The 16,233-nt window shown below is 37.0% G+C and overlaps 1 protein-coding gene across 1 annotated transcript in view; it reads left to right on the top strand.

The window, feature by feature from the left end:
* The first annotated feature begins 222 nt into the window (after positions 1-222).
* Positions 223-16,233, top strand: part of THG1L (tRNA-histidine guanylyltransferase 1 like) — a 30,428-nt gene continuing 14,417 nt past the window's right edge. The window contains exon 1 of the mRNA XM_020992400.2: positions 223-345. The gene's annotated coding sequence lies outside the window, so the exon portion shown is untranslated. The remainder of the gene's footprint in view (positions 346-16,233) is intronic.

The following is a 16,233-nucleotide window of genomic DNA, read 5'->3' on the forward strand; positions in this document are numbered from 1 at the left end:
GTGGGTTCAAAGTCCAACATGTTAAATGTGAAATACCATGGAGCAAAGGATTGGGAGGTAGGTGGCATGCGGAGAGTCGGGGTCAGGTGGGGTGGGGGCAGAGGAGAGATTAGTCTTTGTAGGAATTAAAAGGATTGGGTGCAGCAAGGGGCTATGATCCTTCTGGGAAAGGATAAAGAAAGAAAAATTCTCTTTTCACTTCCCAGAGATGTCTGGATGAGTACCTGACACAAACCAATGGACAAAGCATATTACTAAGTCCCCCCAAAACAGAGATGCCTGAGTGAATCCAGATGTAGTCAATAAATGAACTAAGCGGGAGTGTTCTGGCTGCAAGGAACCTTGGTAAGAGAAAGCTTCCTTTCTAAGCTCCATTTGAGGCTGCTAGCCTCAGGCCAAAATTGCTTTCTATTGCACTGCCTCAGCCAGGTAAAAAGAACATCAACCTTCACTGAGACTCTGAGGGGTGTCCACTGAGGAGGTCAGTAAAGAAGTGAAAGGCTGAGTTAGGGGTTCAGATCCCTGAAGGGGGGAGCTGGGAAAGGTGGCTCCATCACTGTAAAGGGAAATGCCAGAGAGGGGGAATAGATTGTTTTCCTCTTCAGCCACTATTGTATTTGGCACGATCTCATAAGACTGTTGTCAGGGAAGCACTTTGCCAGCATTTAAGACATTGTAAAAATGTAGCTTGTTGCCCACCTGAGTAGATTGTAAACTCCTCAAAGGCAGAGATGGTATCTAATTCCATTTTTGTATTCCTCCTCCATTACAATTAGACCCTCTGGCTTATGCTATACTTATTGAATCTTTATAAGTTCTGTGACTACTTTTTATAATGTACAAATACATTAACAATTCTAACTAGGGGATGGGAGTAAGTTTCGTTATTGTTTTGTAAGTAACAGCAAGGCATAATGGAAAGTGTATCATAGTTGGAATCAGAAGAGAGCTGAGTTCAAATGCTGCCTCCAAAACTAGCTGTACAAGCAAGGACCCCTTAGTCTCCCTGAGCCTCAGTTTTCTCTTCATTAAAATGGGGATAATAATATCTGTGTTGTCTACCTCACAAAACTGTTGTGAAAATTAAGTGTGATAATGTGTAATAAATGCTTCGTAAACCTGATGGAGATATACGTGTTTGCTGTTATTATTTCCAGCTTGGAAATCCCAAATTATATTCCCCTCAAAAAATAAGATCTTTCAGAGCAGAAACTGGTTTGTTTTTATTTTTTGTAATTGAAATGACAGAGTGAATCCTTTTTAACTTCCCATTTACACTGTAAATATCATGTATGGAGTGGTTGTTTACAAGTGTCTCCTACTTAGAATGAGCTCCTTGAGGGCAGAGACTGTTTCCACCTCTCCCTTTCTTTGTATTCCCACTACTTAGCACAGTGCTAGCATGTAGTAAGCAATTAATAAATGCTATGACCTTGACTGGTCATAAGAGTGGGGAACCTGTGACCTCGAGTCCACATGTAGCCTTCTAGGTCCTTGGGCTCGGTTTTTTGACTGAGTCCAAGTTTTACGAAACAAATTCTTTATTAGGGGCTTTGTTCTGTGAAGTTTGGATTCAGTCAAAAGGCCAAACTTGAGGACCTGGAGGGACACTTGTGGCCTAGAGGCTGCCGGTTCCCTACCCCTGGTCTACTCCTCTTCTGTCTTGTTCTTCCTCTCTTTCTCCTCCTCCTCTTCCCAAATTACTAAAAGTAAAAGAAATGTAACTCTCAAGTTCTATGTCCTTTAAATTGGAAGAGGTGACCAAAAACTGGGAACAGTTAATGGAGGGAGGGGGCTGCAAGCTGTGTAAAGACAGGCACCATAATATACTATTGGTGAAACTGAAGTGGTCCAACCTTTCTGGGTATCAGTTTGAGACTATGCAAGGAAAGGTTGTAACAGGCAACTATGTGGTGCAGTTGATAGAGCATTAGCCTTGGAGTTAGGAAGACCTGAGTTAAAATACAATAGATTCTTACTAGCTGTGTGACTCCAGCAAGTCACTTACCCTCTATTTGCCTCAGTTTCCTCATCTGGAAAATGAGGATAGTAATAGCATCTACTTTACAGAGTTATTATGAGGATAAAATGAGACAGTATTTGCAAAGAGTGTTGCTAAACCTTAAAGCACTATGTGAATACTAACTTTTAATATTGCTATTCTTGCACTAAAAGTGTTACTTTGTCCAACAAGAACCTTTTTCATAATGGGGGAGGATACACTGACAAAAATTACTCTTTAATAATATTCATTTTTCTTATTAATTGGGGGAATTGAAATGTTCCCTTGAACATGAATGCATAAAATTATTGCACCCATTTTAGGTGGTTAATCAACTGGGTGCCTTTATAGCTTAAAGAACTTATCAGGTGGTGAATATGTAAGACTTTATAGAAAAAGTAAGGCTCAATGGCTAACCAATTCATTTCAGTTAATCAAGCAACAAATATTTATTTATCAAGTGCCTAGCACTTAAGAACATAAAATTGTATTTAAAGTCACATAGGAGGAATCTCTCTAAAGGCCACAGATACAAACTGTTTCAGTCCTGTGGTATTCATACAATATGTAAGCATTTAAGAGCCGCAATATATGTAATACTGTACTATTAGGAGATACAAAAACAAAAGGGAGAACTTCTTGACCTTCAGGAACTTGTGTTGAATAAGGGAGTTACCCTACTGATCTGATTAGCTCATAGGGTTGTAGCAAGAATTGTTTGGATTAGGTTGTTTCAGATAAACAAATGAGAATGGCTGCTGATTATTTAATAAATTTATGAATCAGATGATGAAATTTCATTTAGGAGTTTTCCCAGAGGAAAAAAAAATAAGGCTCAACAGATACCAATTCATCTCAATCAATCAACAAACATTTATTACGTGCCAGGTGAGACTTTGCACATTGCAGCTTTTAAGCAATACTTGCTTATTAAATGAACTGAAATAACTTGCATCTACCAATGGGGGATCCTGTTTTTCAGAGAGTCCAAAGATTTTTTTAAATTAATTTTATTTTATTTTCAGGTCCCCATTCTTTCCCTCCCATGTCCTTCCTTTCTTCCTCACTCCCTCCCCCCACCTACCACAGGAAAGCTAGAAAAAACAAAAAATCTGTTATAAGCATGTATAGTCAAAACAAATTCCCACTTTGGCTATGTGCCCCCAAAAGAGTCTCAGTCTTTACTCTGACGAGTCCTTTAGAATTGTAACTGGTCATTGTGCTAATCAGAACGTCTTTCAAAGTTGTTTGTCATTACAATGTTATTATATGAATTGTTCCCCTGTTTCTTCTCATTTTGCTTTGTATCAGTTCCTACAAGACTTTCTGGGTTTCTCTGAAACCATCCATTTCATCATTTCTTACAGCACAAGAGTATTCTATTACATTCATATGTCATAACTTGTTCATTCCCCAATAGATGTGTATTCCCTGTTTCCAGGTCTTCACCTCCACAAAAAATTTCAAAATATATAGGTCTTTTCCCTCTTTCTTTGATCTCTTTGGGGTATAGACTTAATAGTAATATCACTGATTCAAAGAGTGTGCATTTTAATAGCTTTGGGGGCATAATTGCAAACTTTTCTAGAATGGTTGAACCAGTTTGAAGTTCCAATAATTTGTGCATTAATGCACCTGTTCAGGAAATCCAACGTTTATTAAATCAACTCTCCTTGATGTATTTTCTAGGTTAGTTGTTCTACCTTAAATCTTCTATTTTTTTTCAGTCTTTTGACTTTATTCTAGTATTTCTTTCTGTCTCATGGAATCATTGATTTTTGTTTGCTATAGTCTCATTTTCAAGGAGTCTATTGCCTGGGTAAGCTTTTTAACCACTTTCTGTCACAAGCTATTCTTCTCATTTTTCCTCTAGCACCTTTATTTCATTTTTCAATCTCGTGCTTTATTTCCTCTAGGCATTTATTTAGTCTTTGTGGAAAATCTGTTTTTCTCTTTGAGTATCTGTTTAATTTTGTTGTTGTTTAGCTGTCTTCATGACTCCATTTGGAGTTTTCTTGGCAAAGATACTGGAATGGTTTACCATCTCCTTCTTATTTGACAGATAAGGAAACTGAAGCAAACAAGGTTAAGTGACTCCCCCAGGGCCACACAGCTAGTAAGTTTCTGAGGCCAAATTTGAACTCATAAAGATGACAATGCTATATCTACTGGGCCTCCTAGCTACTCCATCTGCTTATACTTGATATTGTAATTTGTTCTCCTTTTAGGTTAGATTCTTGGGAATCACTGAATCTACAAGAATTCTTTAGAGTGGTTGATGTCTTCTTTGGTTTACTCATCTCTCCAGTTTTAGTTTCCAAACTAGCATTTAGTTCAAGGGCCAGGGTTTACGTTCTGCTGTGCTTTTGGATGGGGTTAGTGGCCTTGCTTAATCACCACCTGGGTCACCCATCTCCCTGAGCTGACCTTACTCTCCAAAGTTTAAGCCCACCTGCATCTTTGAAATTCAGAACATTGGTTCTTCATGGCCCTCTATAGTGCTTCAGGATAGAGTGTGAGGGACCTCAGAGCGCTGAAATATCCAAGTCTTAATGCTGTTATCCTGCTCTAGTCAATGTATGATTGTGTAGGGCTTCAAAGGCCAAACAGAGATGATTGTGTTTTAACCTAAAAACAATGGGAAGCCACTGAATTTTTGGATGTGGAAGAATAACATGTCAGACTTATGCTTTAGAAATATCAGTTTGGGAACTATGGACGATGGGTTGGAAAGGGAAGAAACTGGATGCAGGGAGACCAATTAGAAGGCTACTGCACCGATCCAGCTGAGAGGAGACAACCTTGAATAAACAGGATATAACTGGGTGGTACCTGAATAGAAGAGGATGGATGTGAGAGATGCTGAAGAGATTGAATCAACAAGACTTGGCAATGAATTAGAGAATGGCTGTTAGAATGAATCGTAGGTATGTGAGTAAAGGATGACTCCTAGGTTTCAAACATATTGACTGGTTGAATGGTGGTACTCTCAATAGGATTAAGGAAGTTAGGAAGAGGGGTACATTCAGGAGAAGGATTTTTAATTAATTTATTCAGTAAAACATTTTCCCCACTTGACCAAATTAAACTGTGATATTGAATCTTTTTACTAGCTGATGGCCTTGTGAAAAATTGGTTGAAGAATCATTTATCGTTTCACTCCAGGCCCTTAAACAGCATGTGAAGGCACTGTGGAGCCCTTAGAGTTTGGTTAGGCATCAAAGATGCTAAGGTCATCCGGTGCATCCTGGGCCATCCCCAGTCTTCTCAACTTTTGTACTGCCACTCGACTGTAATGACTCAGGAAGACAGAGTGAGGCTGATGACTTTGCATAACTCTGCCTCATTTAAATCCAGTTCTTGAAAGTCAAGACATCACCCTGTGATGTCATCCGGTCCTCTTTGAAAATGAGGACTGACAACAACAACAAACCCCTTCTGTGGTGATGGGACATTTTATTTAGCTAACATTACTATTCACGACTACGATGATGTTCACTAGATTAAACCGGATATAGTGAAGCTTTCAAAACATATTATAAGACAAATTATAGTGTTCTTCATGTACTATAGTTTTTTCTAATCCCACTACTATAATATTACTCTAAACTCTTGTCACCTTATACCACAAGGATTGTAATATCTCCTTCCTGGATATGCTATACTCTGATCTATCATGTAGGCCACAATCAGACTTCAGAAATTACCTCCATCATCACGTTACACTCCTTATCAGAAAGCCTCTTATGGCTCACTATTGCCGATAGGGTCAAATTCAAATACTTTAACTTCACATTAAAACACCTTCACAATTTGGTTTGCCTCTACCTTTTCAACTTTCTCTTCTACTAACACCCTACCTAAATATTCTATTCCAATAAAACTGGTCTATTCACTCTCCTACAGAATATGCCCAGTGAACTCCTGTCTCTTTGCTTTTATTTATTCCATTTCTACCACATGAAATGAACTCTCTCCTCTTCTTTACTTACACGTAAGTCCTAGTCATCTGTCAAGGCCTTCTCATCTCTCAGGGGAGACCCTGATCACTCTGGCCCACGGTTCAAACGTCTCTTTTTAATTATAATAGCTTCATGGTCTGTATTATTCACTTGGTATTTATCATATATTGCTTTGTATTGCTAGTTATCTTGCTATGTGTATATGTATATACACATAATTTCTATATATGTATGCATATATATAATTTCTATAGATATCTCTCTCTCTCTCTCTCTCTCTCTCTCTCTATATATATATATATATATATATATATATATATATATATATATCTGTAATAGATATAAAATTTCTGTGTAACTATATAACTCCCTAAAATTTAAGGGCCATGTCTTGGTAGATAGGGTAACTCCTACTTGAAGGTTACGTGACCTATTGTCTATTTTATAGTGAACATATCTCCAGTATAAAACTCAAAAGACCTAAGTTTTAGGTTTCCTTCAGTCAGGCATATGACTTTGGACAAGTCACTTAACTTCTTTGAGACTCAGCTTCCTTATTGTTAAAATATTGATAATAAGCCCTACTCAGTTGGGTTTACAAGATTGTTGTGAGATATGTGTGAATAAAAATTCTAAATGCTATATCACTATACATATCTGCGGTATAATAATACTGTAGTTAAAAAATTTGAGAGGTAGACATGCATATATACACATGTACCAATGTCCCCATTACTTATGTGTTTATAATACATACATATACCCAAATATATAATTGTTCTAATTCTTAGTTGAAAAAAGATACTAGAATCTTATTTTAAAAAATCAAAGACTTTATGTTCCTTGTTTTATTTAACTCAGGATACATATATACATACAATTCTTTGCATATTGTGGGTATTTAATAGGTGGTGATTGATTGGTTAGTCTATTAAACAGTAGCTCTGAGTTATTCTTTATACTTTTACTTTCCAAAATTGTATACAAAAAAGTTTTGTTCAAGTGTTTAGCATTTTTAGAATTCCAGGACCCAAAATATTCTTATGTTTCTCATATATAATTATAATTTCATGAGTCAAATACAGTAGGAAACAGAAAGTCTTTGATTTCCTTTTTTGTATGCTTTATCATCATCTCTGTTTAGAGCTTCATCAACAGGGAATAGGAAATAGGGATAGAGAATACAGAATAGGGAACACTAAATCTTTGATTTCCCTTTTTGTTAGCTTTATCATCATTTCTAATAAGAACTTCAACAAAAAGAGTCCTCATTGATTCCTAGAACTCATGCTGTCAGGACAATGAGTGGCTGAATGTATATGCCAATTTAGAGCACTCAGTTGCTAATTCTGGCAATGCCAGAAAATAGAGCAATAATCTATAAGCCAGTTCCTTCATCATAGTTTACTAGTAAAATCTGAAATATGGAAAACATATAAATTTTCGTAAATTAAGTTTCTGTGATAATTTAGTTAACCAAGATTGTCTTAGTTTCAAAACCTTGAATAGCTCAAGGTTCCAATAACTGAAAAGGAATAAGATAGTCTTACTAGAAGCACATAAATTATTTGTAAGTAAGAAATGACCATGTGGTAGTTGAGTGGAATGACTGGGGTTTTAGAGACAAATAATTTCCTCTTCTGACTGGAACAACATCCCCAACCCAATTTAATTTACATGATGGAGTCTTATTAGTGGAAATGAGATGAGTCAGCAACAGAGAACAGTTGGAAAAATGACCTCCAATCAAAATATAATTTGTTTTCTACTTGACAGCTTTCAGTAGAAAGTTGTTCTGAGTTTAGGAGCTTGTTTTGTTTTGTGTTGTTTTTTCTCAAAGGCAACCATTGATTAGATAACAAATGGATTCAATGCCCAATGGAAATTCAGCAATTTTTAAAAATTATATTCCACACTTTCTACAGGTTATAGAATACCAAGATATTAATGGCAAACAGGGTGGCCACTTCTCCAAGTGAGGGAGAAAGAGAAATATCTGGGTTTTTGTTTTGTTTTGTTGGTAGTGGTGGATTTTTTTTGGGGGGGGGCTACTCTCCTCTTTGTTATGTCAAATGATAGAAAACTGTGGCATCTCTGTCATGCCAGCAGTCCTCATTTTTTTCAGGCTCCTCCAGTTTAGGTAGTTCCTTCTCTTAAATCCCCAAAACAGGAATTGGGAGATTTGGATTCTAATCCAAGGATTAACACTAATTTTTGTATGCACTTGGACAATGAATTTAACTTCTTTGTATTTTCTCATGTGTCAAATGGAGATGATTTCTACTGTATTTTTTTTTTCAGAGCAAGACTCAAATGAGATAATATCTGTTAAAGCACACTGAGTAAAAAGGTCAGTGTGATCAAGTGGAGAAACTACTGGTCTGGAAGTCAGGAGACAAGAATCCTAATCCTCATCCTGCCACTGGCTCTATGTGTGATTTTGTGAAAGTTATCCTCTTTGGGTCTTTATTTACTTGTATATACAAAATATGAGGGTTCAGCTAAATGTTCTTATATGTATCCTTCCCAACTCCAAAATTATATGATTCTATGATTTCACATCTAAAATTCAACCAATCAGGCAGCTAGGTGGCGCAGTGGATAGAGCACCAGCCCTGAAGTCAGGAGGACCTGAGTTCAAATCTGGCCTCAGACCAAACACTTCCTAGCTGTGTCACCCTGGGCAAGTCACTTAACCCCACTTGCAAAAAAAAAGTTTTTTTTTAAAAGACTGAAAAAAAATTCAACCAATCAACAAAAATTCATTACTTGCCAGGCACCAGGGATACAGAGACAAAATGAAAACATCTCTAACCTCAGATAGCTTATATTCTATTGGAGGAAATGAGATATACAAATGTAAGTGTTGCTGTGAAACATTGTCTGATCAAGGCTTTCTCTTTTCCCAACTCAACAGAAGATGATATAGCTCTCCCAGACCACATTTTTCTCCTTCCAGTGGGTCAGCTCAGAGTGTTATCTTTCCTTTGGTTACTGCCCTCTTCTCCTCAACCCTTACCTTTCCATGAAAGCTGGATTTTGTCCATGGCACTTGCATTTAAAGTGACCCAGTTTGACTATATACAAAGAAAGGTTTTCACAACATGACTAATGTGGAAATATGTGTAACACGATTGTATATGTATAACCTACATCATATTGCATGTTGTCTTGGGAAGTGGGGAAGGGAGTGAGGGAGAAAAATTTAGAACTCAAAATTTTTTAAAAGTGAATGTTGAATAATGAAAACTTAAAAAAAAAGAGCTCATGGTTTTAACCTAGGGGCAAGTTGACTCAAATCCAGGTAGATTCTTTTCTCTGATATTTTCAATACCTTATTGATACAGGTTATTAATAGGAATTAGTACCGTAAAATCTTATTGTGTAGACATAGCTGACCAAGACTTAAGTTATGGAAACCCCTAACTGTTGGTCAGAGATATAGCTGTCTGTTTAAATTCTTTTTGTGCAGGTTGGCCATTAGTATTCCCCAATTTGTACTTTATGTCTTTAAATAAGATAGATGCACATCAAAAGCATTTAAGATATATGTTATCTTTATTTAGAGAAAGGCAGCTTTGAAGTACTACTTAAACCCCACAGATAAGCAGCTTAAAAGGAACAGAAAAGTCTGCAGGTAGATAGCTATCTTTTCCAATGGAAAAGAAGTTGTACATATGGAAAAGGAGAAGGGGGCACCTACTTAGGTGCTTGGATTCTTAGAAAAAAATTCACCAGTAATAAGGGGGATGTCTTATACCTTGTTTAATGCTCTACTGTATGCTCCTCTGTGGATGAAAATGGGGTCACCCTGGTAGATCTTAGGTGTGCTCAATACCATTCTCCTCTACTGCTGCTTTTAGTCCATCAGTTTGCCTACTACAAAAGCTAAAGCAAAGGTCCCCCAAATTATAGCTTATGCTATGAACACTATGGCTTGGTCCCTCCCTCCAGATTCCTGGTGCTAATTCTCACAATGTAAAAGTGGGCAAGCAAGAAAGCCAGTTTAGGCTCAGATTCTTACAATCTAGACAATAGCTCACTAATGTTCAAACTCCTGAAGAGTCTAGACAATATGATGAATGTTCTAATAAACCTTATCTAAAAAAAAAAAAGAAAGAAAGCCAGTTTAGCTGAGGAAAAGGGAAATGACATATAATGTACCTGGGAAGGAATTTTAAAGCCAAGTTGTGAAGAGCTTTAAATATCAAACAGAGGAGTCTGTATTTGATCTTAGAGGTAGAAAGGAATCAATAGTTTGTTGAACAGGGCAATGCCACAGTGAGATCTGTACTTTAGGAATATCACTTTGGCAGCTGTGTGGAAAATGGATGGAAAGGAGAAAGACTGAGATGCAGGGAGACCCATTAAGAGACTATTGTAATAGCACCTAGGAGAGAGGTGATAAGGACTTGGACTAGGGCAGCGATGTGTAAATGGAGAGAAGTGGATAAATATGAGATGTTGTGGAAGTAGAATAAACAAGACTTGGTCATTGATTTGCTATGTGTGGTAAGGCCCAAGGATGACATTGATGTGAATCTGGGCAACTTTAAATGATGGTGATGTCCTTAGTAGAAGTAGAGAAGTTCAGAATAGGGTTGTGGGGTAGGGTGGGGTAGATAAAAAAATCTGTTTTGGACTGTTGAGTTTGTGATGTCTGTGGGAAATCCAATTCACACAAACTCAGGAGAAGACAACAAATTCAAAACTCTTGTATCCTGAATCACTGGTGGCAGTGGTGGTTTCTGGACCTCTCAGCCCACAGACTGTAAAGGGGGTAGGACAACTGGTCAGAAAGACATTACAAGGGTCCCTTTGCAGGAAGCAGGGGCAGGACTCTGTTGCATTGCCCTTACTTGGAACTGGGTCACAGTCCTGGGTCTCAATCCTGGGTCTCAATCCCAGGCAAGGAAGAACACTAGCATATCAGAGCTTGCAGCCCCAGGGGAGTGGGGACCTTGGTTACAATTCAGGGCAGAAAAGAGTGTTTTTGGTCATTCACAGACCAGTGCACAGGCCAGGAGAGTAGTAAACACACCTTTCCCTAGATCATACCACCTTGGAAGAACCAAAAACTTGTAGATCCCCAGAATTCCCTCTGAAAACAGCTGCACAAAAAACCTGGAACTTAGCATAAAGTTAAAAGTCAAGAAATAGACTGGGAAATGAGCAAACAGCAGAAAAAGAACCTGACTATAGAAAGTTACTATAGTGATACGGAAGATGAAAACACAAACTCAGAAGACAACAAATTCAAAACTCCTGTATCCAAAGCTCAAAGAAAAATATGAATTTCCCCAGGCAATGGAAAAGCTCAAAAAGGATTATTAAAAAATCAAGTAAGAGAGATAGAAGAAAATTGGGAAGAGAAATGAGAGTGATTTAAGAAAATCATGAAAAAAGTCAACAGTTTGGTAAGGGAGGCACAAAAAAATACTGAAGGAAAACAACACCTTAAAAACAGAATGGGCCAAATGGCAAAAGAGTCACAAAAATCCAAGAGAAGAATGCATTAGAAAGCAGAACTGGCCAAATGGAAAAAGAGGCACAAAAATTCACTGAAGAGAAGAACTCCTTAGAAAGCAGAATTCGCCAAATGGAAAAGAAGGTACAAAAACTCATTGAAGAAAATAATTCTTTTCAAAATTGGAATTGGGCAAGTAGAAGTTAATGACTTTATGAGACATCAACAAACAATAAAACAAAATTTTAAAAAATGAAAAAAATAGAAAAAATGTGAAATGCCTTATTGGAAAACAAATGACCTGGAAAATAGATCCAGGAAAGATAATTTAAGAATTATTGGACTACCTGAAAGCCACAATCAAAAGACTAGACATCATCTTTCAGGAAATTATCAAGGAAAACTGCTCTGATATTCTAGAACCAGAGATAAAATAGAAATTGAAAGAATCCATGATCACCTCCTGAAAGAGATCCCAAAATGAAAACTCATAGGAATACTATAGCCAAATTTCAGAGCTTCCAGGACAAGGAGAAAATATTGCAAGCAGACAAAAAGAAACAATTCAAATATAGAGGAACCACAATCAGGATAACACAAGATAGGGCTTGGAATATGATATTCCAGAGCTACAATTATAACAAAGAATCACCTACCCAGAAAAACTAAGTATAATGCTTCAGGAGAAAAAAATGGATATTTAATGAAATAGAGGACTTTCAAGAATTCCTGATGAAAAGACCAGAGCTGAAGAGAAAATTTGACTTTCAAATATAAGACTCAAAAGAAGCATAAAAAGGTAAATAGGAAAGAGAAATCAAAAGGAATTCAAGAAGGTTAAACTGTTTACATTTCTACATGGGAAAATGATAACCTGTAATTCCTAAAAACTTTCTCATTATTAGGGCAATTAGAAGGAATAGACATAGACAGAAAGCACAGGTGTGAGTTGAATGTGACAGGATGATTATTTTTTTTTTTTGGCTAGGCAATGGGGTTAAGTAACTTGCCCAGGGTCACACAGCTAGTAAGTGTTATGTGTCTGAGGCCGGATTTGAACTCAGATCCTCCTGAATCCAGGGCTGGTGCTCTATCTACTTCACCACCTAGCTGCCCCTCAGGATGATTATTTTTAAAAATAAAATTAATAGGTGAGAAAGAAGAATGGACTGGGAGAAGATGAAAGGGAGAGGTAGAATGAGGTAAAATATCTGACATGAAAGAGGCCTGAAAGAGATATTACAGGGGAGGGGAAGATGGGAGAGGTGGGGGAAGTGCATGAACCTTGTTCTTATAAAAATTGGCTCAAAGATGGAAAAAACATACACGCGCAGTTGAATGTAGAAATCTTTCTTACCATATGGGAAAGTAGGAGAGGAAGATGATAAGAAAAGAGTCGGGGGTTTACTGATAGAAGGGAAGGAAGATTGGCAGAGGCAAAATCCAGAAGCAAAACACTTTTGAGAATAGACAGTGTGAACAAATCCAGAACTGAAATAATTTAGAAAGATGTTTATTAAATCATTAGAAGGGGAAAGCTGAGAAAAGGGGTGGCCCACTCCCCTCAGCCTGTGTAAATTATGTATTATATTGGATTCAAACAAAGGAACAAGGAAACAGTCATCTTACTGGCCAGCATGGAGGCAGTTTCCATCTTTGACTCCTGTGGAAGGTTTTGGTGGCAGTCAGCATAAGCTGGAGTTATGAATTAAGCATTAAACAAAGCTGGACTCTGAGCAACAGGACTGGTTTCTCAGCCAGGCAGGACTACATTCAAACAATGCAATAAAGTTTTCCTATAGTTTCCCTTGTAGGGGCTTTAAAGTCCAACATACCTATACTAGCATAAGCACAATCACAGAAGCAATGAACTAGGTTAAGGTTTCAAAAGGAAGGTCTTTGAAATAATCCTAGTAAGTGCCCAAAGGGGTATAAAATTGTGCATACCCTTTGATCCAGGAATACCACTTCTATGGCTGTATCCCAAAGAGATCATAAAAATGGGAAAAGGACCTACAAGTACAAAAATATTTATAGCAGTTCTTTCTATAGTGAAAAAGAATTGGAAATTGAGGAGATGCCCAACAATTGGGGAATGGCTGAACAAGTTGTGGCATATGAACGTAATGGAATATTACTGTGCTATAAGAAATGATGAGCAGGCAGACTTCAGAAAAACCTGGAAAGACTTATATGGTCTGATGCTGAGTGAAATGAACAGAACCAGGAGAATGTTATATACAGCCACATTGTGCAATGACTAACTTCGATCAGCTTGGCTTTTCTCAGCAATGCAAGGATCTAAGACAATTCCAAAAGACTCACAATGGAAAATGATATCTACACCCAAAGAAAGAACTATGGAGTCTGAATTCCCATGGAAGCATACTATTTGCTCTCCTTTTCTTTTGTTGTTTTGTTTTGTTGCTTCATTCTTGTGGTTCCTCCCATTAATTCTAATTCTCCTGTACATCATGACTAATGGGAAAATATGCTTAATATGAATGTATAGGTAGATCCTATATCAGATTGCATGCCGTTTTGGGGAGGGGAGAGGAGATGGAGGGGGAGAAAATTTTAAAACTCAAAATCTTATGGAAGTGAGTGTTGAAAACTAAAAATAAATAAATAATTTTTTTTTAAAAAGAAATAACCTTAGTCAGCAGAGGCATCTCCTTTACTGCTCATCTTATCATGAGGTTGATAGAATTCCTTAAGGAATGTTAGGGACCAGATTGGTGGCAAACTTTTCCCAATACCTCATAGTCATAGGTATCATACTGAGTTAGCATCAGGGGCTATAAGTTAGGGGACTTAGATTTGCACTAGGAAACAAGTGCATTGCCCAATAAAGGGAAATTTTCCAGTCATTAAAGGAACACACGTGGCCACATATGTCATCGATGTTAAGGAAAAAATGGCAAAAGCACAATCCCATACTTCTTTCAGTGCCATGAAAGTTAAACTTAGAGTCATTAATTTAATACATCCCTTAAGGAAACAAACCTGGTTAAACAGTCTCTACAAGTAAACTAAGTCAGGTTACAGATTAAACTACACTCAATTTATTTCATCTTAGGTCTTAGCTGATCCATGTAGCGATATGATCCATAGAAACATTTTCCTTGAAGATTCTGGAATAACTCTTCCCAAGGCAGTTCTGGAGGGCTGTTCATCTTACATTTGTTTTTCTAGTAACTAGCTCATGAGGTAAAAACCAGTTCAGACCTTATAGAGCTAACTTATACTTGTCGGTTTGTCATTGTTCTTAATAGAAGCATTTGAAAGCCATTTCTCTCTCTCTCTCTCTCTCTCTCTCTCTCTCTCTCTCTCTCTCTCATTCTTAGAGAAAACAATCTTTTCTCGAGGTGGTTTACTACTCCATTAAAATTTAAAACTTTACCTTATGAGATCTTTGTCCTATTCCTTTATCCTACCCGCCCCCCACACGCACACACCATTTAAGGATATATGTTATCTTAAGTCATCTAGGAAGAAAGAAATATTTTAAGAACTTAATTTTATACAAGAATATATAACTATTAGTGGCCACAAATTCAGAATAGAAAATTAAAGACAGTAAGATCTCTCACACTTGCATCCCATTATAATAACTCAGATATGTTGAGTATTGTAACAATTGGATTCATTAAAGATATAAACTTTTACAATTCACCTACCCTTATTATAGAAATTTGCTATGAAATGAAAAAGCAGGGATATAGTTATAACAATATCAAGAATGTCCCTTTAAGGGCACAGACTGATCTGATATAATCATAACAGGACAAAGCTTCGTTAGCTCTGTTTGATTTCAGGTAAGAGTCAAAATTAACTTTTATTTTGGAACAGTCAATCACGTAGCAAAGTTCTACATTATTCACAAGGTATAATAGCCAAGCTCAGAATAAACCAGGTGGGAAATTTTCCTGTTCAGAAAGAAAATAGCGAAGGGCAGCTAGGTGGCGCAGCGGATAGAGCACCGGCCCTGAAGTCAGGAGTGCCTGAGTTCAAATCCGGTCTCAGACCAAACACTTGACACTTACTAGCTGTGTGACCCTGGGCAAGTCACTTAACCCCAGCTGCCTTACAAAAAAAGAAAAAGAAAAAAAGAAAAAGAAAGAAAACAGCACAGTGTGGAAACTGAGTCAAGAGGATCCTACCATCACATTTGTAGGGTTATTCTCTCAACTTTTCTAGACACACATCTACCTGTAGCAGTTCTCAGATTACACTCCCTTTGACAAGCCCTTGCCATTTCTCTTGAATGGCAGATTATTTGCTTAATAACAATTCAGACAACATACCTGAAATCAAAACTCAGAACACTATCAAATCACAGTCCCAAGAGTTTTTTCCTACTAATATTGCAATAACAGTTAACAATAAACACATACAAGCCTTATCTTATTTGTCCTTTCTTGTTCAAATCCATGCTGGAGTAGAGATTAATCATTAGAAATTAAGAAAACAATCACATTCTATGATTACACACACATATAGTGAATACATGATAGTTTACTCAAAACCCAGAAAAACACTGGCTGCTGTAAGCCTTGAAGCCGGCGGAAAATAAAATCTTTAAATCTAGGATCTATTGATTCTAAGTTGGCTTGAGGATTTGACTTCAATATATGTTATTTCAGGTGCACTTTCATAATTTTCATGAGTAATGGTCAAACAATCTATCAAATAAAAATCATTCTTTATAAAATGTATTTGTAAGCCCTTTTATTTTAGCTGTAAAAAATCCTAGTTTTTCATTAAACCACTTCATTATTTTAGAACTTCACAACATTCTT

This window comes from Phascolarctos cinereus, unplaced genomic scaffold (genome assembly GCF_003287225.1).
Source record: "Phascolarctos cinereus isolate Bilbo 61053 unplaced genomic scaffold, phaCin_HiC Scaffold_2;HRSCAF=192, whole genome shotgun sequence".
In the NCBI taxonomy this organism is placed as follows: domain Eukaryota; kingdom Metazoa; phylum Chordata; class Mammalia; order Diprotodontia; family Phascolarctidae; genus Phascolarctos; species Phascolarctos cinereus.